The following is a 23,133-nucleotide window of genomic DNA, read 5'->3' on the forward strand; positions in this document are numbered from 1 at the left end:
TAATTTTCCTTGTAAGCACTGTTTTAGCTGATCTCACCAATTTCAATACCTTGTGCTTTCATTTCATTTAGTTCAAAATATTTTTAAACTTCCTTTGTGATTATTCTTTGACATACGCATTATGCAAAACTGTTTTTTACTTGTGAAATCTTGGGGAGTTTTTAAGGTGTCTTCTTATTACTGATTTCTAATTTAATTCCGTTATGGTTATAGAATGTTTTCTGTATGATTTTGATAACTTTAAAATCTCAAAGTTTTTTTTTTTTTTTTTGAGACAGAGTCTCACTCTGTCACCCAGGCTGGAGTGCAATGGCACAATAGTGGCTCACTGCAACCTCTGCCTCCCAGGTTCAAGCGATTCTCCTGCCTCAGCCTCCCAAGTAGCTGGGACTACAGGCATGTGCCACCACGCCTGGCTAATTTTGGTATTTTTAGTAGAGATGGGATAACTTTAAAATCTCAAAGTGTTTTTTTTTGTTTGTTTGCTTGTTTTGAGACGGAGTCTCGCTGTGTCACCCAGGCTGGAGTGCAGTGGTGCAATCCCAGCTCACTGCAACCTCCACCTCCTGGGTTCAAACGATTCTCCTGCCTGACCTCAAGTGATCTGCCTGCCTTGGCTTCCCAAAGTGCTGGGATTACAGGCATGAGCCACCACACCTGGCTTAAAATACCAAAGTACTGAGAATTATTTTGTGGCACAAGATACAGAGTCTTATCTTTTATGAACATTCAAAAGGCACTTGAAAAGATTATGTTAATATAGTGCTCTATAAATTTAATATGGCCAAATTTGGTAGTGGTTCACACTCTTTAAATTAAATGCAATTCACAATATATTTAGGTGTAAATGTACCATCTTGCTATTTCTTTTTTGTTTCATCTGTTCTTTGTTCATTTTTCCCTTTTCATGACTTTTCTGGTATTATTTTTCAAATATTGTATTTATTCTCTATTGGCTTATTTGCTGTATCTCTTTGTGTTCTGGGGTTTAACAATGTGCACCTTCAAATATAACAGTGTGATATCAAATGATACTATACCATTTCAGGGATAAATTGACTATCTTTTAATAGTATATTTCCATTTCCTTACTCCCTTTGTGCTGTAGCTGTCGTACATGTTTTACTTATACATGTCTTATAAATCCCATAAATGCATTGGGTAATATTTTTGTCTTAAACAGTAAACCACCTTTTAAAGAAAGTTAAAAATAATGACAAACTTTTAATTTTTATTCACATATTTTCCATTCCCAGGACTTATCATTCCTAAGTTTCTGTTGTCATTTACTTCAGCCTGATGGCTATAAATTCTTGAATAGAGACAGGGTCTTGCTAGGTTGCCAAGGCTGGTCTTGAACTCCTGGGCTCAAGTGATCCTCCTGCCTCAGCCTCCCAAAGGGCTAGGATTACAGGCATGAACCACTGTGCCTGGCCTATAAATTATTTTACTGTTTATCTGAAAAACTCTTTATTTCACCTTTATTTTTTAAAATTAAAAAAATATTATTTATTTATTTGTTTATTTTTTTGAGACAGAGTCTCACTTTGTCGCCCAGTGCAATGGCGTGATCTCGGCTCACTGCAACCTCCACCTGCCGGGTTCAAGTGATTCTCCTGCTTCAGCCTCCCGAGTAGCTGGGATTACAGGTGCCTGCCACCACGCCCAGCTCATTTTTGTGTTTTTAGTAGAGACGGGGTTTCACCATGTTGGTCAGGCTGGTCTTGAACTCCTGACCTCAGGTGATCCACCCACCTTGGCCTCCCAAAGTGCTGGGATTACAGGCGTGAGCCACCTCGCCCAGCCATCACCTTTAAATTCAGAGAATATTTTTGCTGATTAGGAAATTCTCAGTATTTTATTTATTTATTTATTTATTTTAACTTTTACTTTTGTTTCAGGGGTACATGTGCAAGTTTGTTATATAGGTAAATTGAGTCTTGCAGGGATTTAGTGTACAGATTATTTCATTACGCAGGTAATAAGCATAGTATCTGGTAGGTAGTTTTCTGATCCTCAACTTCCTCCTGCTCCACCCTCAAATAGGCCCTGGTGTCTGTTGTTCTCTTCCTCGTGTCCATGTGTACTCAATGTTTAGCTCCCACTTAGAAGTGAAAACATGCAGTATTTGGTTTTCTGTTCTACGTTAAATTGCTTAGGATAATGGCCTCCAGCTCTATCCCTGTTGCACAAAAGACGTGATCTCATTCTTTTTTATGGCTGAGTAGTATTCCATGGTGTGTATGTGCCACGTTTTCTTTATCCAGTCTAGCATTGCTGGGTACTTAGGTTCATTCCATATCTTTACTATTGTGAATAGTGCTGTGATGAACACATGTATGCAGAGGACTTTATGGTAGAACGATTCATATTCCTTTGGGTATATTATACCCAGTGGGTTGCTGGGTAAAGTGCTTGTTCTGTTCTGAGTTCTTTGAGTAATCTCCAAACTGCTTTCCACAGTTGAAGGAGTCCCTTTTCAATAAATATTACTGGCATAACTGGCTAGCCAAAGCAGTAGATTGAAACCGGACCCCTTCCTTTTAACATATGCAAAAATCAATTCTAGCTGGATTGAAGGCTTAAACACAAAACCTAAAGGGTTTATGGGCCTGTAAAAACCCTTGAAGGAAACCTAGAAGATACCATTCTGGACGTAGATCCTGACAAAGATTTAATGACAAAGATGCCAAAAGCAATAACAAAAACAAATATTGACAAATGGGACCTAATTCAACTAAAGAGCATCTGCAAAGGAAGAGAAGCTAACAAAGTAAACAGACAACCAACAGAATTGGGAGAAAATATTTGTAAAATATGCATCTATCAAAGGGCTAATATCCAGAATCTATAAGGTGCTTAAATTAACAAGCAAAAAGCAGACAACCCCATAACAAAGTGGGCAAAGGACACAAACAGGCAGTTTTCAAAAGAAGACATGTACATGGCCAATAAGCATTTGAAAATAAGCTCAGCATCACTAATTGTTCTATAGAGACATGCAAGTCAAAACCGTGATGACAAATCTCAGTATTTCTGTTTTTGTTTTCAATTTCAGCACATTAAAAATGTTCCATTGTCTTTTGGCTTGTATTGTTCCTTAAAAGAAGTTAGTTTTACATCTTCTCTTTGTTCTCCTGCTATAATGTTTTTTTCTTCTGGATACTTTAAGATTTTTCTCTATCATTGGTTTTCAGCAATTTGATTATAAGGTACCTTGGTGTGCATTTTTTGTATTTATCTTTCTTGCAGTAAATTCTGTCATGTGGAGCTGTATATTTAGGCTTTTATCAAATTGGGAAATATTAGCCACTATTTATTCAAATCCTTTTTCTGTTTAATCTTCCCAACACACACATACACACACACACACACACACACAAGCACGTGTGTGTACAGTCTCTCTCTCTCTTTTTCTCTCGCTTTAGGTATTAAAATCGAACATATGTTAGGTAGCTTGATATTGTCCCACCTGCCATCAAAGATTTTAAGATTTTTTTAGCCAGCATTCTTTCTCTGCTTCAGTTTCTATTTTTTCAAACTCACTTATTTTTCTACAATACCTAATGTTATGTTAAGCCCTCAAATAGCTTTTTCACATTAAATATACATTTTTCAGCACTACAATTTTATTTGCTTCTTTTTTTAGTTTGCATGCCTTCCTTTATTGTTCACAGTTTCCTTTAAATCCTTGAACATCCTAATAGCTGCTCGAAAGCCCCTTTCTGCAGATTCCATCGCCATTGTTATTTTTCCTTCTGTTTCCATGGACACTGTGGGTGTTATGTTGTTGAGTTTCTGAATTTTCCTTTTGTCCTTTGAAGAGTTTTGAAGTTTCTTTGCTAGGCATTGGATTAGTAACTTGGGAATCACCTTGATCCATTTGATGTTTGCTCTTAAGCTTTATTAGGTCAAGTCTTAAATAGCTGTTATTCTAGAGCTATTTTATTCCTGCTACCAGGAAGGGGCAATCCATATGGGCTGTATTGTATCCGCCGGGTGTTCAATGAGTTTTCTCACTCAGGATCATCAGAACTTGCCTATTTTCCAGTTCTTTCTTACGTCTAGAAATTGTTCGACTTAACAACTCTCCACTAACTGTTCTCTGCCTAGCGGCATGGGATTTGTCTCTTCATGCACATCTTAGTTGTCAGCTAGGAACTGAAATCCTTATAAAAAATTTCCACCTTTCTGTGTTGCCTTCTCCTCTCCAGTTCTCTGCCCCCCAAAATCTAGCTACCTAAGCCTTCATGAACTCTGATCCCTCAATTTAGTGAGACCCCTGTGTTCTGTTTGGCTTCCTTTTCCTCTGCAGCGATACAGAAACGATCTCCAGGTAGAAAGCTGGGCAGTTGCAGGACACACGTAATTTGTACCTCTTCTCACATGGATCACAGCCCTGTACTATCTGCTGTCCAATTACAGAAAACACTTAATTTGTACATTTGTTTAGTTTCTAATTCTTAATAGTGGGAAGGAAACTAACTATGTTGATGCAAACATAATTGAGGTTTTTGCCATTAGTTTCTTTTTTTTCTTTGAGACAGAATCTCGCTCTGTTGTCCAAGCTGGAGTGATCTCAGCTCACTGCAACCTTCGCCTCCTAGGTTCAAGCAATTTTCTTGCCTCAGCCTCCCAAGTAGCTGGGATTATGGGCACCTGCTACCATGCCCGGATAATTTTTGCATTTTTAGTAGAGACAGGGTCTCAGCATGTTGGCCAGGCTGGTCTCAAACTCCTGACCTCTCAAGTGATCCACCCTTCTCGGCCTCCCAAAGTGCTGGGATTGTAGGCCTGAGCCATCTCGCCCTACCGCCATTACTTTCAATGGCAAAAACTGCAATTGCTTTTGCACCAACCTAGTAACATAGAAGCAAAAATTGCTCCGTTTTCTTTTTAGTGGGCATGTTCACTGCATTCAGAATTTAGTGGATAGCTATTTTCTTTTAGTGCACCAAAGATGATACCAATGATTGCAAGTTGTATTAGCTTTTATTACGTTTGTTAACAAGTCGTCTGTCCGGCAAATTGTTCTTTGAAAGGTGTATGTGTGTGTGAAGGAGAGGGGGCCTGGCTGCTTTTACTATTTTGTCTTGGCCGGGCTTGGTGGCTCACCCCTGTAATCCCAGCACTTTGGGAGGCCGAGGCTGGCGCATCACCTGAGGTCGGGAGTTCGAGACCAGCCTGACCAACATAGAGAAACCCCGTCTCTACTAAAAATACAAAATTAGCCAGGCATGGTGGCACATGCCTGTAATCCCAGCTACTCAGGAGGCTGAGGCAGGAGAATCACTTGAACCCGGGAGGCAGAGGCTGCAGTGAGCTGAGATCACGGCATTGCACTCCAGCCTGGGCAAAAAGAGAGGAACTCCGTCTCAAAAAAAAGAAAAAAGGAAAAAAAAAAAAGAAAAAAAAATTGTCTTTGGGTTTTAGAAATGTAATGATGATTGCTTTCATGTGGATTTCATTGCACGTATCCTATTCGGAGTTTATAGGACTTCCTGAATCTGTGGCTTAATGTCTTTATTGGTTTTGGAAAATTCTCAGCCAGCATTGCATCCACCCCATTCTTTCTCCCCTTTCCTTTTCAAACTTCAGTTACATGTTTGACAATTCACTGTGCTCTAATTCTCTCTTATTCTCTTTTCTCTATTCCCACCTTTCCTTCTCACACATTAGCAGGATATTTTTTACTGACCTCTTTAAAGTTCGCTAATCTCTTCTACTGTGTCCAATTTGCTTTAACCACATCTATTGAGTGCATTTTCTTTATTTTTTGATGGGTTCCAGAATTGCTACTTTATTCTGTGTTAAAAATAAACAAATTTTGGCCGGGCGCTGCAGCTCACGCCTGTAATCCCACACTTTGGGAGGCCAAGGCGGGTGGATCACTTGAGGTCAGGAGTTCGAGACCAGCCTGTCCAACATGTGAAGCCCCGTCTCTACTAAAAATACACAAAATTAGCTGGGCTTGGTGGCGGGCACCTGTAACCCCAACTACTCGGGAGGCTGAGGCAGGAGAATCGCTTGAACCTGGGAGGTGGAGGTTGCAGTGAGCCGAGATCGTGCCACTGGGACTCCAGCCTGGGTGACAGAGTGAAATTTCGTTTCAAATAAATAAATTATAAATAAATTTTAACTGAATGGAGATCAAATTAAAAATTATATATGGGAGAATCAGGACAGAATGTATGTGTGTGGATTGGAGAAACAAGTAAGAGTATTACATCTTCATCCTTCAGTAGGTGTTTTAATCAGAAAAGAAAATAAATATTTTTTAAAAAATCACTTATTTAGAAATATGGATATAATTATCCAAAGAGGTAACTGACTAGTTGAAAGTGGTTATCTTTGGGAAAAAGGAATGGAGGAGGAGGAAAGAGAGAACACCATTTTGCACAATTGACCTTTTGGAACTGTTTGATGTTTATTTTTGAATTCTATTTCTGCATAACAAATTACCATTTGACCTTTAAAAATTATGGATCACTTTAATAAAAAGTAAAAGTTAAATTATTGAATTAGAAAGAAATTAAGAATAAATAAATAGACTTTAGCTATTCACCGGTGAATTTATCTTGTCATTCATTTTCTTAAACATCTATACAATTGTTTTAATGTCTGTTTTATATAAATCCAGTATCTGAATTTCCTATGTTTGATTTTCCTGTTGTCTGCTGTTTCTCTTTATTTTTTCTTAATTCGGTTCTTTTTCCGGACATGCCTGTTGATTTTTGATTAAATGCCACATTATATTTAAAAAATTATAGTGGCTATACATTTGTTCTCTCTCAGAGAGATTTAACTTTTCATCCGGCAGGCGTTTAGGGTACGTAAAGATCATTTTTGGCTAGTCAATTATTGAGATAATTTAAGGCCGAACTTGATTCTCCAAAGGCTTTTGGTTTGCCCTTAATCTTAATGCATGTAGTATTTCAAAAGGTTCAACTGAAACCCTGGGGTGTTTATCAGTGCCCCTCCTCCTAGGGAGGTTATAGACTCCAATTTCCCAAGAATTCTCCTTCCTGCTGCTTGGTTCCTTCCTCCCTTGCTTTTTCTTCCTTTCCTTCCCTTCCTCCCTTTCTTCTTTCCTTCCTCCTTCCCTCCCTTCCTTATTTCCTTCCTCCCTTCCTCCCTCCCTTCCTCTCTCCCTCTCTCCCGTCCCTTCCCTTCCCTCTCTTTCGTCTTTTTGTCTTTCTCTCTTTCCCTCCTTCCTTTCTTTCTCTTCTTTCCTTCCTTCCTTCCTTCCTTCCCTTCTCCTTTTTTCTTTCTCCTTCCTTCCTTCCTTCTCTTTCTTTCCTTCCACTTTCTTCTTTCTTTCCTTCTCTTGCTATTTTTTTTTTAACCATTCACCATGTGCAGTTTCAAACACAGGTGAATGAATGCCATTAAGGGGACAATGGAGCACAATGACGCCTCCACTTTCCAAGGTTTCCTTTTCCTTCTATGCCTGTGATGCTCTTAAGATCTGTAAGATGTTCTTTTCTTTTGGCATTATATAATAGTATCTAATACATATATTATGTAATTTTGTATAACATATAATTATAATTATATAATATGTATAATTATACATAACATGCATGAATATAACAGTACATACGATATAATATATAACATGTGCCATTATATTGTACATATATAATGTATTATATATCATTATTTTTATAAATATTTAAATATAAATACCACATAAAATAATTCATATATGAATAAATATATGTTCACATATACATTTATATATGCTATAAATATATGCTATTTATCTATTTATATGTTATATAAATATATGCTATACATACTTATATTTTTTAATGTATAATATTTAACCTAGATTTCATTTTTTTGGCTGGTTAATATACGTTTTGAAAATTTTTTTGAAAAAGCAAAAAGCCATTTATATTCCATTTATAAAAAGCCATTTATATAATAAGCATATATAAATAAAAATGTAAATAATTATACATAAATAAAATATATATTTATATAAATAAAAATATATAAATATAAATATATATTTAAATTTATATATATACATAAAATACATAAATATGTATTTACATATAAATAGAATATATAAATAAATATATATATTTATCCCCTCAATACTTGTTCTCCAGAGTTAGTTAACAGAAAGCATTGGAATTATATTCTGTGCACATATGTGTACATGGATCCCATATACAAAGTTTTCTTTTTCAAAAGTGGCACCATACATGTTGTTTTGCCATTAACTTTTTTCACTTTACAACATTTTTTTTGACATTTTTCTAATTTAGTAAATCTAATTTTTCTAGTTATTTATTGCTGCATAACAAAAATTCATCCCCAAACAAAGTTACTTAAAACAAAAATTTATGACTGCCTCTTGTGGTTCTGTGGATTGGGAATTCAGATAGCCCATGGTGGGGGTGGCTTGTCTCTCTCCAACAGAATCTGTAGCCTTCTCTGGGAAGACGCTCACAGCAGGGGCTTGAGTAGCTGCAGACAGGCCCGGAACCTCTCTTTTTCTCCCTGTCTCTCTTTTCCTCTCTGAAATCATGCCACTGCACTAAAGCCTGGATAACAGAGTGAGACTCTGTCTCTAAATAAATAGATAAATAAATGAAATTAAAAAATAAAAAAAAATAGACCTTTCTTTATCTTTAGTCTCCTGCAAAGCTGCTGAGTGAGGCAGTGTCTTTAAGACATGTAGAAGCCCTTTTGGGCATCCCCTTAAATATGTCTGAGGCCTTAACAAAGAATCTTACAGCCCCATCCTTGAGTCCATCTTTCCCAGAAACCAGATTTTACTGCCCTAGATTTGAAAGGTTTTGCCTGGAGACACCACAATGAGAAACAGTAGTCCTTTCTAACCCAGCAGAGAAACAGTAATCCTTTCTAACTCAGCAAACCCTGGTTCCTTGCTATTCCATCTCAATTCTGCTAAAAAACTGGAATAGCTTCTTCTTCAATTAACCTGTCTCTGCTTACCTTTTCTCATAGGCATCTGGAAAAATCCAGCTGGCATTTTCTGTTTTTCCACTTGGAAATCACCCTAGTCAGATCCATGAGGTCATTAGGTATCCTTGCCATTGGTTATATTGATTTTTTTTTTTTTTTTGAGACAGAATCTCGCTCCGTCACCCATGCTGGAGTGCAGTGGCTGATCTCAGCTCATTGCAGCCTCTGCCTCCTGGGTTCAGGCAGTTCTCCTGCCTCAGCCTTCCGAGTAGCTGGGATTACAGGCATGCACCACCATGCCTGGCTAATTTTTTGTATTTACAGTAGAAACAGAGTTTCACCATGTTGACCAGGCTAGTCTCAAAGTCCTGACTTCAAGTGATTCACCCGCGTCGGCCTCCCAAAGTGCTGGGATTACAGGTGTGAGCCACCGCACCCAGCTGACCATTGACAGGCAGCAATTTTGCTAACTGTTCTGCTGGGACGTGACTTAGGCGTTCTTTTCTCCAGCTTCCAATAAGCACTTTCTGTGCCCTTCATGTTTCCTCCAAGAGTTTTCCAAAGGTCCTTGCAACTCTCATTAATAGTCTTTCGAGGCAGTTATAGCTTTTTCCCATTGCTCAATCCCAAAGCCAGTATTTTAAGTTATTGTTACAGCAGCACTCTCCTTCCAGATACCAAATTTTGTCCTGGTTATCGATTACTGCAAAGCAAACCACTGCAAAGTTTGTGGCAAACCCCTAGCCACACAGGAGAGAATGTGGGTTGTAAAGAATTTAGTGAATCCTGGATTCCATACTTTGATGGAAGACATGAAAAATTTTACCTTCCAACATATATTTCTTGAATGATTTTTTTTTTCTGCTTCTACCTATTTCTATTCAGAGTGCAATGAATCTTTTCATCACCCTCTACCCTTGGGCGTCTTGGGCACTTGAAGTAGATATATTTACTGATGGTAAAATGGAAGAAGATAAGGGAAGGGGATATTTACCAGAGGATTATCACTGGCAAGGTAGCACTTGTCTTGGTGTCTGATTTGTGTAACTCTGAATCCCAAAGCTAGAGGCAGGTGGTAGAAGGAAGTTGAAATTGACTCCTCACTGTTTCCTGGAGGGCTGTACTATTCTAGGTTAGAGAACTTATGCTAAATCCAGCTACAAATGCACGATAAGGAGAAGTCCTTCCTGTTCATTTTGTTCCATGTTGAGTTTAGCCTCCATCCCGGTAATTGGTAAAAGATTTTCTTTGGTATTTTCATAGGAAGGAGCTGACACATTTTGACCACATATATTGAATAAAAGTTGGAGCAAAAGTGCCAGGGCCTGTAAACCTGCAACCACCTTAACATGGAGGTCTCAAAATGGTCATAGCTGGGGAAGACCAAGAAACTGCAGAAGTCTGCCATCCAGCTTCTCTAGTTCTTTGTGTTTCTGATTTTTTTTTTTTTTTTCGAGACAAAGTCTTGGTCTTTCACCCAAGTTGGAGTGCAGTGGTGTGACCACAGTTCACTGTAATCTCGAACTCCTGGGCTCAAACCATCCTCTGCCTTAGCCTCCTGAGTAGTTAGGACTACAGGCACATGCTACCACACCTGGCTAATTTTGCAAATCATTTTTTGTAGAGGTGGGGTCTCCCTATGTTGCCCAGGCTGGCTGGTCTCAAATTCCCAACCTCCAGTAATCCTCCCACCTAGACCTTCCAAAGTATCGGTATTACAAGTGTGAGCCACTGCCTTCTGAGGCTCGCTGAGCTTAGTGTCCTAAGGCAAGAGATCCTTGATTTTTTTTTTTTCCTCCCAAAGTAAGGTCTTTGATACGTGTTTGTGTTGACTATTCACTTGTAACAACAGCCAACATTTATTGAAAGCTTACTCTATGCCTGGAGCCAGGTTAACTGAGTGAACTGCTATTTCACATAGTCACATTTAATTTTCTCAAAACCTTATGGAATAGATACTCTGATTATCCCCATTTTATAGATGAGGGCAATGAGATTCAGAGAGAATAAACAACTTGCCCAAATTTACGCAGGCAGGAAGGGAGGGCAGAATGAGAGCTTTGGCCAAATGTTTCCCACTCTGGTTATGTGGGAGGGCCCTACATTTTACCAGGAACTTCATGTGTGTATCTCTACACTTACCAAGGCATTTGTTTGTTTGTCTGTTTTTTTGTTTTTTGAGACTGAGTCTCGCTCTGTTGCCCAGACTGGAGTGCAGTAGCACAATCTCGGCTCACTGCAACCTCTGCCTCCCAGGTTCAAGCGATTCTTGTGCCTCAGCCTCCAAAGTAGCTGGGATTACAGGCATCCATCACCATGCCTAGCTAATTTTTGTATTTTTAGTAGAGGCGGGGTTTCACCATGTTGGCCAGGCTGGTGTCGAACCCCTGACCTCAAGTGATCCACCCACCTCGGCTTCCCAAAGTGCTGGGATTACAGGCTTCAGCCACCGTGCTTGGCCCTACCAAGGCACTTTGGTGACATGGTTGTCATCTAGAAAGTGTCAGAATAATTGCTTACAGAGGCAACAGATTGTTAGATGATGCAGCATTCATCCAAACTAAGGGATCAAAGGGAAAGATCTTATGGAGATCCTGTCAACTGTGTTCATCTGCCTGCGACCCATTGTGGAAACCCCTGTAAATATAATACCTTCTGTATGAATTCGCTTTCACATTGCTGATAAAGACATAGCTGAGACTGGGTAATTTACAAAAGAAAGATTTAATGGACTCATAGTTCCACATGGCTGGGGAGGCCTCACAATCATGGTGGAAGGCCAAAGGCACAGACATATCTCACATGGCAGCAGACGAGAGAGAGAGAGAGAACGCCAAGTGAAAGGGGTTTCCCCTTATAAAACCATCAGATCTTGTGAGACTTACTCACTACCATGAAAATGGAATGGGAGAAACCGCCCCCATGGTTCAATTATCTCCCACCAGGTCCCTCCCACAACATGTGGGAGTTATGGGAATACAGTATGTGATTTGGGAGGGGACACAGCCAAACCATATCACCTTCTATGCGCATCTCTGAACTAGGTACATAAAACTCAACCAGTGGGTCAAGCATGTCATGTTATTGAATGGAACTGGGCTGCTCACCCAGTGCAGTAAGACCAGCTATCTGCATCAAGGTTTTGCAGCAGGAGAAAGGAAGGCATTTATTTGCAGGGCACCAACCAAGAGGAATCAGGCAGCTCATGCTTCAGTCCCAACCACCCAGTTGGCTTACAGGAAAGGATTTTTAAAGGTGGGAGGCAGAGGCTACAGGCAAAGCCATAAATCAATCCATGAAAGCTCTACATTTGGTTTGACTTAAAAAAGCAGACATCTGGGAGCAGAGGCCCACATGGGCTCACATTGGGACTAGTAATCCCAATACTTTGGAAGGTGGGGGTGGGAGGATTACTTGAGGCCAGGAGTTTGAGACCAGCCTGGGCAACATAGGGAGATCCCATCTCTACAAATGTCATAAGTGAGTTCAAAGATTTTCTGATTTGTGATTAGTTAAGGAGGTAAAGCTTTGTCTAAAAATATGGGGTTTGCAGAAAAGAATGTTCACTCTGGCCTGTAGGTGTGGCTTCCTCCAGACCCTTCAGGAAGAAATTTAGAACAAGAACCACAGTTAGAGTTTAGTCCTCAGTTCCCTCTCATCCAAGGTCTGTGTGCTAGTCGATCAGTTTAATGGGGGTCCAGGTTTCTGAAAAACAACTCAAGGACACTAAGATGTTATGTTTAGATTCTATAGGGAATGATATGGTTTGACTGTGTCCCCACCCAAATCTCATCTTGACTTGTAGCTCCCATAATTCCCATGTGTTGTGGGAGGGATCTGTTGGGAGGAAATTGAATCATGGGCACAGGTCTCCCCCATACTGCTCTCATGATAGTGAATAAGTCTCACGAGATCTGATGGTTTTATCAATGGGAGTTCCCCCTGCACAAGCTCTCTTGCTTGCTGCCATGTAAGATGTGCCTTTGCTTCTCCTTTATCTTCTGCCGTGATTGTGAGGCCTCCCCAGCCATGTGGAACTGTGAGTCCATTAAACCTCTTTCCTTTGTATATTACCCAGTCTTAGGTATGTCTTTATTAGCAGCATAAGAACAGACTGATACAGGGAACAAAAACATTTCCTGACTCTTAACTTCTTTGGCTATTGTTTTAAGCTAAAATTACCTTCTTGCTTATCAAGTTGCTGGTTTACTTCTCAGGGCTAGCTAGGTACCTGGAGTTTCTTTGAAGGAACTCAGGATTTTTCTGTGTTTTCATGCTGGGGTGGGGGAGGGGTACTCAGCAAGTCCTTAAGAGTGGTACCTGTTACATCTCAGTTATAAGATTGCTAGGGAGCATATGATCCAGCAATCCCACTGCTGAGTATATACCCCAAAGAAAAGAAATTAGTATATCGAAGAGGTATCTACATTCTGATGTTTGTTGCAGCACTGTTTATAATAGTTAAGATTTGGAAGCAACCCATGTGTCCATCAACAAATGAATAAAGAAAATGTGGGACATGTACACGATGGAGCACTATTCAGCCATAAAAAAGAGTGAGATCCAGTGATTTGTAACTACATGGATAGAAGTGGAGATCATTATGTTAAGTAAAATAAACCAGGCACAGAAAGACAAACATCACATGTTTTCACTTATTTATGGGATCTAAAAATCAAAACAATTGAACTCATGGACATAGAGAATCTACCAGTGGTTACCAGAGGTTGGGAAGGGTGAGGGGGCCTGGGTGGGGGGTGAGGAGGTTGGGTAGGTAGGGATGGCTAATAGGTTAAAAAAAAAAAAAAAACAAGTTAGAATGAATAAGACCTATTATTTGATAGCACAACACAGTGACTATAGTCAATAACTCATATATTTTACAATAACTTAGAGTGTAATTGGACTGTTTGTAACTCAAAGGATGAATGTTTGAGGGAATGCTACCCTGTTCTCCATGATGAGCTTATTTCACATTGCATGCCTGTAACAAAACATCTCATGTACCCCATAAATATGTACACCTACCATGTATCTATAAAAATAACAAAAACATATTTAAAAAAGATTACTAGGGAAGTAGGGTCTATACAAGATAGTAATAATACAGGTTAGGAAATGCTAAATGCTAAAGGCGTGGCACCCACAGTGAGTGCCTCAGGGACTCTGAAACCACACCCAGGTGAGACACACACACACACACACACACACACACACACACACACACACACACAGAGATTGTGCTGCTGGCTGACAAAAATGCCCAAACTTCCCTGGCAGTTGAACCAAACAGTGGAGAGGTGATTGCTGAGTTGTTTGGATGAGAGGCTTAGAGCAGCATTGCCTGCTTTTTTTCTGATTGGTGTGAAATTTTTCACATGTATCTTTTCTCTGGTTCTGGGAATTGAAGACATCTGAGCTGGTGAGCAGTCTTTCTGCCACCAAGAGGGGACAAGAAACTGGGGACCCGGGAGAGGAGGGTGCTGTAAGGAAGGACTAGCCTGCTTCAGCCAGGTTTGTTGTTCTTTCTTTATTGGCACAACCTTGGGGGCAGCAGAAAGGAACTGGCAAGCGTCTAATCTGTCTGCGGGACAGTCTGAGACCCACCTTGGTGCTTGCTTTCTTTTTCTTGCCAAGACAAACCTTGGTTGCACTGTGTATTCCGTCAGTTCTTGGGAGGCAGACAGGTGGGGACTGGGAAAGGTGACTGCTGACTCCAAGCACACGCGTTGCCCTTGAGACCTGGGGCAGGGGTCTGTCTGGGCGTAGACTCAGTAGAGGTCAGCGCATGGGCAGGTTGCAGACAGTCTGCGAATTTGTAGCTCACACCTGTGCCCAAGCGCCCTCTCCCTCCCATCGGATCCATCCTATGACCTTGGAAGAAGTGGGGGCCACACCACATGTTCTCAGGCCCTGGAGGAGCGGGATCCCTGGTGGGTGGGCGATGCCCTGCGGCAGCCGTGCCTCCTTGGATGTCTCCAGGGGCGGTCACGCGGAATGCTGGTCCCCGCAGTTTCGGCCATCGGCCCCTCCACCTCGGCGCCCCGCCTTCCCCCTGGGCTCAGGTGTAATCGTGGATCTAGGGTGTGGGCACCTGGGATGAAGTAGTGAAGGCGGCGGGCGCTAGGGTGAGTTGTCCTGTGCTGAGGAGCAGCAGTTTGCCGGAGTTAACGTGGGCAGCCTCTTTGGGAAGGGAAGGAAGGAGCACCGTCTGCCAAGCGCCTGCTCGCCCCCCGCGTGTCTGCCTGTGTGTGCCGTGCATGTGCATGCGTGTGTGTGTGTGTGCGCGCGAGTGTGAGTGCGCGCGCGCTGAGGCGTTCCTCAGGTTGCGCTGCCTGGAAACCGAGGGAGCCATTGGAGAGGCGGAGGTTGGGGGGTGGGGGCTCCCCGACCCTCGGAGGAGCTGGGGCGCAGGCGGCCAAGGCGAGCCCAGAAGCCCGGCTCCTGAACGCGGGTGCTGGCAGAGTGAGGAGTGTGGTGCTGGCGGCCGCAAGGCCCTGGGGGATCCGCTGGGGAGGAGCTGGGGAGGAGGCCGGAGCTGCATGGAGTTTCTAGGGCGCGCAACTCCGGCGGGGCCTCGGCCACTGGGCTCCGGGGCGCAGCGAGGCAGCCGCGCACATGGGCTGAACCCGCGCGGCCAGCGGGAGCGGGAGGGGTAGAGGAGCGCGCGGTGCAGGGGGTGCGGGGCACACGTCCCCAGACGGGAGCAGAGGACAAGGACAGGGAGGCACGCGCCCAGATCGCGCTCCGAGTCGACGAGGGGGCTCGTGCAGGTCCCGGCGCGCGCGTGGGGAGCGGCCCGGGGGCGCCGAGGTAGCCGGCGGCAGCGAGGATGCCGGCACGGGGACGCGGCTGCCGGCTGGGGGTGTGAGCGAGAGGCTGAGCGCTGCCCGCTCGGCGCCTCCATTCCGCACCGCCCCCTCCCTGCGGGCCTCGGAGGAAGCCCCCCGCGCGGTGCGGAGGCGCCTCGGCTGCCGGGCTGCGGAGCCCCGGCCCAGCAAGAGGTGAGTGCCGCCGCCGGCTCCCCAGCTTACCCGCGCGCGCGCTCTCTTTTCTTCTTTCCTCGGTCCTCGCTTCTCTCTAGGGTGTCCAAACCTCAGGGCTGTCGCGGGCCCTGGTGCTCAGAGTGGGCAGATGGTTGGCAGACAGCGCCTCTCGTACCTGTTGGCTCCGACACTGGGGCACCCACCCCGCGGGCTGGGGGCCGCGCCGGCCACCTTGCCTTCCGTGGAGCTGGCTCCTGGCCGCCTGCCTGGGGGCGTGGGGCTAGGGAAGGGCCGCGGCGGACTCGACTGTCCCGGCACCGTGCGGGCTGGAGGCTGGGAGCCGCTCTTCTAGCCCCCAAGCGCCAGTGGCTACCAGGCTGCGCGCCCCCGTCCGCAGGCGCCCGGGCTGTGGGGAGGGAGGGCAGGGTACTCGGAGCCGCACCGCAGCCCCGGTGGGAGCGCCCGGCGGCAACCAGGTCTCTTCGCGAAGCTGGAGTCATGGCGATCGGGGGAGGCGGGAGGCAGGGTTCTCTCCACCTCCGGCCCCTAGCGCTGACTGCTTGCCTTTCTGGGCGCACGCTCCTCGCCGCCACCCACCCCGAGTCCGGGGGCGCCAGGGTGCAAGGGGTAACCAGAGAGGCCTCTGCAGTCCGGCTGGGACCTAGTCTCTGAGCTCCAAGCAGCTGGATGGGTCTGGCGCCCAGGCGGGGGTGGGATCCGTCTTCCCCGGACAGGCTGGGTTTACTCGGGTTCCTAGTCTCTCCGGACTAGCCCAGCGCGGAGTGAACTTCCCGAGACTTGGTCCGAGGGCGCCTAGGCAGCAGCAGGTAGTTCTGGGCCACCCTTGGGGCGAGGGCGAGCGGGGGACGCCCCATCCAGACGGGCTGGGGGTACAGAGCGTGCACCGAGGGGATCGGCTTGCGTCTTAGCCTTGGGCCACGTGCGCCCGGGCCACCAGCCCACCATCGTTTCCCACTGCTCTTTTTTCTTGGACGAGGCTTGTGTGAGGAAGGCGCCTTTCTTCCATTTGGGTCTAAGCCCTTAGCTCCTGGGTGAAGCAGTGCCTGCAGTTCCCTGAGTGCCAAGACTGGGGCGCCAGCCATCCCCAGGCCCTGAGCCGGTTTTCTGCAAAAAAGGAGACTTTTTTGGGCTCAGGGAATAGCAGCTTAGCGCCGGCTGTGTGTGGCTGGGAAGTCTGTTTAGTGGTGATAATAACTACATTCTAGAGTGACCCACAGTAGCCTCTGCGACAGAGTTGGGATGACCTTCTCAGAAAGAATGGGTAGATTTCTGCGCTGCGTGTGTTGAGACACACGCAACATTCGTGCACATAGGAGAACTCATGAGCTTCTAGGATTTTCAGGTTCTGCTTCTTTAACTGATGACTTTTGCTCAAAAAGGGAAATTATTTTTCAATTCGGGCATCAGAGCTTTGGAAAGGAATTTAAAGCCATTTGGTGTGAAATTGTCTTGAGGCTAGAACAGGACGTGTTTTTCATAGAAGCCCCATTCCAGCTCTCCTTCTTGGCTTGTTCGTGGTTTTATTTCATTTTTTGTGGGGTGGGAGGAGGTGTTGGAAGAAGAAGAATGTGGAGTTTTGATTTTTATCTGCTACCTGTACTCATGTCCAGGTGTCACCTCAGACCTCTCGGCCTTGTGGTTCTGTCACCACGCCCAGTTTAGGATTCATTCCAGGGCTCCAGGAACTGCATAACTTTGCTAGTTCCCCGGGCAATTGGTGGGGTCTTCTACCAAAGCCCCAAGGATGCCCTGAGCTGTGTTTCCAGAGTAGCCTGCCCTGGTGGAAGACCAGTGGAATGGCTCTGTTTGTTGAGTTCACTGCAGACGTGTGGGTTTTTCATGGCAATAGCTGCATGAAGCTGTTTACTGAGAAGCTGTTCTACGATGGTGAAGTTGGTTACTGGATGTATCCAAGTGGAGTAATGAAAACAAAACTCTTTGGAAATCCAATCCTCACGATATTTTATTGGAGGAGAGCTAAATCCTCTTAGAATTGTTCACCAAGATGTCACCTTTCCCTGAACTCTGAAAGCAACTATTGCCAGTAATCAGGCCTTCGGCTAGGGTGCAGGATAAGGGCTTTTTAGAAAGAAAATAATTTAATTCAGCTGCTTCTGTTGAGAAACGATGGGCAAGACTTGATTGACACACATGATGCCCTTTCCTCTGTAAGGGGAGGGGGGTACAGGTTGAGGGGTGGATGACAACTGTTCATTGTTGAGTTTTACATTTATCTCTCCAGTGGGTAGCTTCTGATCCCTTCATAAATATTGGGCAGGGCTGGGGTCGCATTTAGAAATTTCTTTTTCATAGAAACCGGTCTCTTGAGGGTCACCAGCCGGGGTGGGATATCTGTGGCTGGTCCTTCCTTCTGTTGTGGTGTGTGCAGTGGTGTCTTTTACCACATTCTTGTACTGACAACCTATGCAGTGTTTGCTGGTTGTCAGAAGGGGGCACTGGTTCTCATTACGAGAGAAATTCCAACTGATAGACTTTGGACGTTTAAAGTCTTCGGAGACCCTCTTAATTCAGATTTCTGAGACCCTACTTGTGTGCCAGACCCTTTCACACCTTTGAGCTCATGTCATCCTCATTCTTTGTGTTTGGAAACTGATACAAAGGGAAGTGAAATCACTTTTCCTGGGGCTGTGAAGCTTGCAGGTCAGAAGCAGAGTTACGGTTTGAGGCTAACAGGCTGGGTTTCGATCCTATGTGCGGGGCACTTTCCACATTGCTTCCTTAGGAAAAGTATTTTGGGAACCTTTGACCTGCAGTAATTTGTTTAGAGTCAGACACAGAGTGGGTGCCCTATGTTCGTTGAGTGAATCTAGGTCAGCAGCTCATTCCTGGTGAGGAAACTGAGGCACAGGAGGAGCTGTGTCTGTGCAGTTGGTCTGGGGTGTGGAAGGAGAATCCCACAGCAAAACCCTTTCTTTGTCACGTGTGCCTGTACTGGTTTGAGCCCAGACTGGTTTGATGATTGATGGTAAGCTTTTTTTTTTTTTTTTTTTTTTGCATATTCCCTTTCTGTACCCATGTTGGTATAGGCTTCACTTGGGGCTTCAGCTGGTGTAGTCAGAGTGTCTGAAATGTCCTTTCACGATTGAGAACCATTAAGCAGTGCAACCAGCAACAGCCTCTGATGCTCGTTAAAACAGTGTGAGTTCTGACTCTTAAGCTATGAAACCATCCTTCAAGATTAGCAGAACATTGGCAGATTTCTCAGAACGCTCAATTTGAGGATAATTCCAAATGTGGTTCGGAAGGAGGAAAAGGAAAACACCATTGTTGCATCCAACCTGGGGTTTTTCAATGTGAATTAAGTTTTTAATCATTTAACATTCAACAAACATTTATTCAGTGCCTATTATGTGGTACGGATAGATAGATGAAGTTGACACAGTGCCTGTCATCAAAAAATTCACAGATTAGTGGGGAGGCCAGACCATGTGTTAGGGTTGAACATTTGTGAGCAGAGATGGATGGTAGTTAGGCAAGGGTGGAGGTGATATCTGAGCTGAGTTTAAAGGATGATTAGGACGTGGTTAGCTTTTCATGGGTATTCTGGTGCAGAGGAAAGGGTGGGAAAGTCTGAGAAATTAGAACACATGTGGAGAATATGAGGAAGCAGCTGGTAGTTTGGAGTTCTTGGTGCTTAAAGGTTGAGACAGGGAGGTACAAAAGAAGTGACCAGAATGATAGATGGGGGCCTTTAGTCAGGACCAGGGACTCGGCATTTCTCCGTTAGGATGGCATGGTCAGATGTGGCTGGAGACTTCGTGGTGAATGGATTTGGCACTGAGAAGACCAGAAACATGGATACCAGGGAGGAAGCTGGCTCTGAAAGCCGGGCAAGGCTGATGAGGCCATGGTGGGGAGGATGGAGAAGATGGGATGGATTTGGCAAACAGGAGAGTTGTCAGTTAGGATCCTTGGGTTGCAAGCAACAGAAACTAAGTCTGGCTAACAATGTCAACAAAGATCGCATTAGGAATACTGATGGAAACTCACAGGATTAAGAACATCCCTGAAGAACCAGGCATGGAATACTCAGGCATTAGGCAGTCCAGGGGATCTCAGTGGCAGGAATTGACTTGTGGTCTCTCCCAGGGGATGCTATGGAAGTAAATGATCACCAACCTTTTCTATTATTATTGAGGCAGGAGGTGGGACTCAACTTTGGAGGTGGGGCTCAATTTGGTCCAAGTAGCTGGACCAAATTGAGGACCAGCTAAAACAGGGCTGGGGTGGAAGCAGCTCTCCATAAGACACACTCACACATGTGCCATGTCAGTTTACTGTTGTCATGGTAACAACGAGAAGTTATCACCCCTTTCCATGGCACTGACCCAACCACCCAGAAGTTACCACCCTATTTCTAGAAATTTCTGCATAAACTGTCCTTAATTTGCCTGTAACTAAAAGTGGGTGTAAATATGACTGCAGCACTGCTTCTGGGGTGCTACCTTGCACACGTTGCCTAGGGAATAGACCTGCTCTACAAGGAGTATCTCTGCTGCTGCTGTACACTGCTGCTTCAGTGAAAGTTGCTGTCTCCCATTGACAATAGCAAAGACATGGAATCATCTTACATGCCCATCAGTGATAGACTGGATAAAGAAAACGTGGTACATATACACCATGGAATACTATGCAGCCATAAAAAATGATGAGTTCATGTCCTTTGCAGGGACATGGATGGAGCTGGAGGCCATTATCCTTAGCAAATGCAGGAACTGAAAATCAAATACTGCGTGTTCTCACTTATAAGTGGAAGCTAAGTGATGAGAACATATGGACCCATGGGGACGCACAAACACACACTGGGGCCTGTTAGAGGGTGGAGGGTGGGAGGAGGAAGAGCATCAGGAAGGAATACCTAATGGATTCTGGGCTTAATACCTGGGTGATGGGATGATCTGTGCAGAAAACTACCATGGTACACATTTACCTGTGTAACAAACCTGCATATCCTGCACATGTACCCCTGAACTTAAGATAAAACTTGGAAAAAAAACAAGGTAGCAGTTGGAAAAAAAATAAAATGAATAAGTAAATAAATACATAGATATTCTGTGACTATTAGAAAAAAAAGTTGCTGTCTCACACCCCTGGCTTGCCCTTGAATTCTTTCCTGGGCAAAGCCAAGAACCCTCCCAGGCTAAGCCCCAATTTTAGGCTCACCTGTCCTCCGTTATTGTTACTGTATCATTCTGCTGCATTCAAGATGCTCAGAGGACATATCTGATTGGCATAGTTTTGGGTCCCTGTATCTAGGGGTAGGTTTCTGAAAAGTCACTGGGATTGGGAGAGACTGTTTTCCTTCTTCTTTTTCTTTTCTTTCTTTTTTTTTTGATGGAGTCTCGCTCTGTTGCCCAGGCTGGAGTGCAATGGCGTGATCTCGGCTCACTGCAACTTCTGCCTCCTGGGTTCAAGTGATTCTTCTGCCCCAGCCTCTTGAGTAGCTGGGATTATGGGCTCCCGCCACCATGCCCGGCTAATTTTTGTATTTTTAGTAGAGACAGGGTTTCACCATATTGGCCAGGCTGGTCTCAAACTCCTGACTTCAGGTAATCTACCTGCCTTGGCCTCCCAAAGTGCTGGGATTACAGGTATGAGCCACCGTGCCTGGCCAGGAGAGATTGTTTTCTGAAAGGAAACTGGAATGATTCTGCTAAAAGACAGTGACAGTGATGTTGAGCTTGTCTTCCATAGGAGGGAAAATTGGCAGGATTATTAATTGGTGGGGAAGTGGGAGAAAGGGAGGGTGTCACTGTTGGGTTTCTGGTTTAGGTAACAGGGTGGAGAAGTAAAATCGAAGTCCGAGCAAGACTAAATAACTGGTTTGCTTTCCCACTGGCAGGGCTGTGGGCAGCTCTCCATGACCAGGCTATTGGAGAGGGTGACAATCTATTTTAAAAAGCCTCATTAAGGGACTGTGCTGCTGTGAATAAGACCTATTTAAGTAGGTTACTTTATCTCATGCACCACAAATCTGGATTCTTTGAAAATGCTTTCATTCATCCAACCAGAATGTATTGAGCATCTCTGGTTCAGGTACTGGGGAAAATGATGAATTCGTCAGACAGAGATGGTACTCTTATAGTCTAGTGGTGTAAGACACAATAAAAAATATAGAAATAAAATTGGAGGATATAATTGAGACAGATGCAAGGGCTACTTCAGATTGGATGGCCAACAAAGGTCTCTCTTTTTTTTTTTTTGAGACAGTCTTGCTCTGTTGCCCAGGCTGGAGTGCAGTGGCGCGATCTTGGCTCCCTGCAGCCTCTGCTTACCGGATTCAAGTGATTCTTCTGCCTCAGCCTCCCGGGAAGCTGGGATTACAGACATGCACCACCACACCCAGCTAATTTTTGTGTTGTTATTATTATTTTTTGAGATGGAGTCTCACTGTGTCACCCAGGCTGGAGTGTAGTGGCATGATCTCAACTCACTGCAACCTCCACTTCTGAGGTTCAAGAAATTATCCTGCCTCAGCATCCAGAGTAGCTGGGATTACAGGCGCCCACCACCACGCCCAGATAAATTTTGTATTTTTAGTAGAGATGGGGTTTCACCATGTTGGCCAAGCTGGTCTTGAACTCCTGACCTCAGGTGATCCGCCTGCCTCAGCCTCCCAAAGTGCTGGGATTACAGGCATAAGCCACTGCGCCCAACCTAATTTTTGTATTTTTATTTTTATTTATTTATTTATGTATTTATATTTATTTATTTATTTTTTGAGATGGAGTCTTGCTCTGTTGCCCAGGCTGGAATGCAGTGGCGCGATCTCAGCTCACTGCAAGCTCCGCCTCCAGGATTCAAGCGATTCTCCTGCCTCAGTCTCCTGAATAGCTGGAATTACAGGTGCATGGCACCACGCCCAGCTAATTTGTGGATTTTTAGTAGTGACGGGGTCTCACCATGTTGGCCGCGCTGGTCTCGAACTCCTGACCTCAAGTGATCCACCTGCCTCAGCCTCCCAAAGTGCTGGGATTACAGGCATGAGCCACCGCGCCCAACCAAGAAAGGTCTCAATGATGAGCTCTATTTAGGCTGATACCAGAATGACATGAAGGGATAAAGTGGGGAAATATCTGCGGAAGAACTTCCAGGGTGTGGGAACAGCCAGTGCAAAAGTCTCAAAGCAGGAATGAACTGGGTTCATTAGAGGAGAAGGAAG

General features: G+C 44.4%; 1 protein-coding gene across 9 annotated transcripts in view; it reads left to right on the top strand.

Annotated features, from left to right (window-relative positions):
- Positions 1–23,133, top strand: part of CALN1 (calneuron 1) — a 662,858-nt gene that overhangs the window by 95,112 nt on the left and 544,613 nt on the right. Inside the window, exon 1 of one of the 9 annotated variants that reach the window (XM_008963370.5) lies at positions 13,390–14,457. The exons of 6 other annotated variants lie outside the window; for them this stretch is intronic. The gene's annotated coding sequence lies outside the window, so the exon portion shown is untranslated. Of the gene's footprint in view, positions 1–13,389; positions 14,458–15,644; positions 15,948–16,623; positions 16,757–23,133 lie in introns of those variants that run through there. 2 more of the 9 variants (XM_003811018.5, XM_008963368.5) reach the window with 2 other exon arrangements.

Source organism: Pan paniscus, chromosome 6 (genome assembly GCF_029289425.2).
Source record: "Pan paniscus chromosome 6, NHGRI_mPanPan1-v2.0_pri, whole genome shotgun sequence".
NCBI classification, from domain to species: domain Eukaryota; kingdom Metazoa; phylum Chordata; class Mammalia; order Primates; family Hominidae; genus Pan; species Pan paniscus.